The sequence below is a fragment of the Musca domestica genome, unplaced genomic scaffold (genome assembly GCF_030504385.1).
Source record: "Musca domestica strain aabys unplaced genomic scaffold, Musca_domestica.polishedcontigs.V.1.1 7, whole genome shotgun sequence".
NCBI lineage: Eukaryota > Metazoa > Arthropoda > Insecta > Diptera > Muscidae > Musca > Musca domestica.
In genome coordinates this window covers 4,059,662-4,063,945 of record NW_026712383.1, presented here as the reverse complement: position 1 = coordinate 4,063,945, position 4,284 = coordinate 4,059,662, and positions in this window count along the sequence as shown.

Here is a 4,284-nt window from a genome sequence, read left to right as displayed (position 1 = left end):
AATCAATGTCTTCATAGATGTAATAATACTTATCATAATAACGAGTGAAATTTCATGTCCAGTTGCCAATTGGTTCGGACCAACCGTGATATGTATGGACGGATTTGTATGGATGAATGCATTCATGCCTATGTAAAAGTCTTGTAAATATTCTTTGAATGTTGTTCGAAAACACATGATGGTATTACCTTAGAGTCATGGAATGATTACCACAGCTAGTCTAACATTGACTTTGGCAATGAATTCTTCGTGCGTTATTCAATGTTTACCCTTCATGCAACAGATATTTAATATTCAAGGAATTGTGTTTTAATGAACACCACTTGCTGTTGTTGTCGATTGCCCGTCAGACGGCACTCTGTCAGCCGGTATGGACAAGAACAAGTTGCATGTTGCCAAAGTGGTAGACACGAAAACACTTCAACGAGGTGTTTGACAGAAAGCTGGCAACGACTATGGAACACTTTTATTTGCAATTGTTCATAAATATTTAATTTTTAGATTATATTACAGCCAAAATCTAAGCTTTGATACATTCTGAACTGATTTTCTACAAATTTCATAAAATTACTTCTGGGCGAAATATGATCGTGTGTGCCGAAATATAATCTATTTGGTCAGAATTTAGGCATTTTTTAAACAAAAGAATCGGCCGAATATATATGTGGCAGTTTTTTCAAAGTCTGAACCGATTATCACAAGGTTCAATGGGGTTATATATTTGGGCCTCACAAACAAACTGTACAATAGTTCATCTTAATTAAACAATAAATTCTATCTGTATGTATTTTATTTGTCTTAAAATAGATTTTATATAGATTATCAAAAAATATGGATCTATACTGCCTCCTTTTGCCTCTTAAAAACAAATGCAAAAGGTACCAATGTGTGGTTTTTATCATCGCCGTATATAAGAGTTATATATTGACATATTTTTGTAATAAGAACTCAAAATACCAAAATTTGGCGAAACGTAAAAAATACAAAAAAATCACCAAACCAATGATTCTTGGAGTAATCCAAAACTGACTATAAAAATTCAAATCTCTATATTAAGTGTTGCGAAAAAAAGTTCAACCTTTCGAGGTTCTCCTTGTTTATGGTTAACGCTTTATAAATTTAATTTGGCCAGAAAACCTAAATCTATTTTGGGGCTTTGATCTACACACCGTTTATTATCAAATTTGTTATTGCAGAGAGAAATTCTTAGAAAATTTAAAGCGAATTAAGAAAGAGTTCAAAATTTGATCGAAAATGAAAAAGGTTTTTATAAACAAAAATTTCGGCTGGGACGAACTTTTATTTGGAAGTAATTTACAAATTCCCAAAAAATTCCGTTGAAAAAATTGTTAAAATCATATTGGGACTTGTCACAGTCTGTAGTAACCATTCCGAACTTACAATATAAAATTTAAAAAATACGGTGATTAATGTCGCTAAAATCATCAAAATATATAGGGAGGTACTGTTGTATGGGGGCTATACGAAGACTTGGACCTGTCATAGGCTGTAGTATTCATTAGGAACTTAAAATTCGAAATTTGAAATATTTCGGGGGAAAAGTATGATTCAGATCACCAAAATATCAAATATCAAGAGGAACACTTATATGGCGACTATAGGAAAACTCAGACCTATATTGACATTAATTTGTGGGATCTAAAATGTATATTTAGAGGTGCTACAAACGGAATGGCAAACTTAATATACTCTCCATACTATGCTGGAGGGTGTGGTACATATTTAGTTTATACATTTCTTTCGTTCATAGACTCATAATAAAATTTTATAACAATATTTGTTCCTTTGACGACTTTAGCTCTAAAATGTCTTTTTTTTTTTAAATATTTATTAATTCCTGGCGATTATGATATATGAAAAATAAATTTTATTGCCTACGATCCGGCTTAAAAGGAATTTTTAACTATTTTGAATAAAGGTTTTACTAAGTATTAAAATTATCGTCGAAGATAATTCTCAAATTGTCATCAGTAATATTGCCAAAGATACTATATACTTAGGTTAGTATAAGTTAGGTTAAAGGATGCCTAAATTTAAGAAAAATAGAGAGAGGGAATCTGAAAAGAGAGAAAAAAAAGAAAGAAAAAAGATCTGTGACCCTCGAAGAAGTTAACGTATCGTCAGAATCACTCCCAATCAGATAATGAAAAAAGACCGTACATAATTTGGGTTTTCCATATGGTATAGTTAGTACTCTACCGTTTCAATTTCCTCCTTACCCTGGCAGAGCCTCTAGTACTCGGTGCGGTCATCACACCACTTAGAAGGCATGACCCTATATGTTACCATGATCTGTGATTATTTCCACCACAAAAAGAGCGACCTTAATCTCTTCCCAGGGAGTACCAGCCAAATTTTCTTAGAGACATCACATCCTCCCTTCATTTACCCAGTTTTGTTGATATCTCCCGAAGTAATGTTCATATATGTTAGAGCGGCTTCACCGTGTTGTTGATCTCCAAATCGATTGACTCGGATCCGCTTCTTGCCAATTTATCTACTGAATCATAACCAGTGATGTTCCAATTGTCTGGAACCTAACAAAGCTTAATAGACGACTTAGATTTTCCCAAAGTATTCCTATACTCCAAAACTCCATAGATTTAATGGTATATGAATTTAGTACTTTCATGGACGCTTGGCTATCGACATATACAGTGTTACTGCCAGTGCACAATTTTAGGATTCTTTCCCCACTTTATACATATTGTCCTTCTACAGATTGACTAACATATGTTTATTTTGCTTGCTCTTTCATTGGTGTGATCTTCCACACTTTACTTTACTGCCGAATGCACTAAAAGTACTAATAAAGAAGACTACATTTCATACCGTTTGGTATTTTGTGAAGGGATACAGCTAAAATCTTGACATTTGGTATAAAAATTAAGTAGTGTTGATAAAAGGGGATTTTTTGGTATTAAATTCGGTACAATTTGTTTTTAGTTGAACGGACCGATCTGGACATTTGTAATGTTTGTATTGGAGTCTCTGATGGAGGCTAGGGTTAAAATAAGGAGTTGGGTTTGGAAATCCGTTCAGCAAGCGTACAAAAGGTACTAAATGGCAATAAGTTTGGTATGTCGTAACAGATTGAAATTTGGCGTTAGGATCATTGTTAATGTGTAAGGTTGAGATTTGGAGGTGGTTTTGGAAATGCGTGCTATATTTGTAGGAAAATAAATAAATTATGCCAAAAAAAAAAATTAATAAATAAATAAATTATGCCCGAAATTTGATATTGAGCTCTCTATTGGTATCTCTGATTGAGACATGAAGGTGGTTTTGGAAATGTGTACTATAATTGTTCGAAAAGTTTGGGGATCGTTTGGGATATATATATATATATATATATATATATATATATATATATATATATATATATATATATATATATATATATATATATATATATATATATATATATGGGAGCTATATCCAAATCTGAACTGATCTTGATTAAATTTGGCAAATATATTTCTGAGCTGTATTTCATATATTTCCCTGAATATCGTTGTTACGGAGTGCATATTACGGCTGTAGGTAATAAATATAACATATCGGATGAACAATATATATAGGAGCTATAGCTATATCTGAACCGATCTTCACCAAATTTGACATACTAGCTTCTAGACTCAATTCGGTCGTAATTGCCAAATTTCATCCGATTTGGGCAAATATTAGACGTTTGGATCTATCTCGTTTCCTTTTGCCTGTTACAAACAAATGCAGAAAGACATGATCACCTGTGGTGTAGGGTATACAAATATATATCATTGTCTTACTATAGCGTTTCTTATATTAGTCTTCCAAATGTTCTCCAATTGGTTTAGAATTTATTTCGAAAATTTATTGTGTCCTTCGGAGACTTTCCAAAAATGTACGTTAGCGGTACTGGTTATACGTCTATTCTCTTTTCTCCTTTTTCGTCAGTGAGTTTCGATGGTCAATTCTCAGTTAAGCTCATACACTCATTCTTAATTTAGTTATGCACATCATTCCTCTGATGCTTGATCATTGGTTTTCCAGTAGACAGAAGACAGCTTTTGAGAGGTACAACGGGCTGGGTATTGAAAGGACGCCTAGTCTCACCACTAGGATCGTTTGGAGGGTTAACGAGTCCTAATTTTAGTACAAGACACCGAACAATTGCTGTAAGGCCTGAGATAGGGTATCATAAATCTTGTCTAACACTTAATTCCAACCTTTATTCCCTTGTGTTTTGCATGAAAACATTTGATCCAACCCCTTTACCGCATT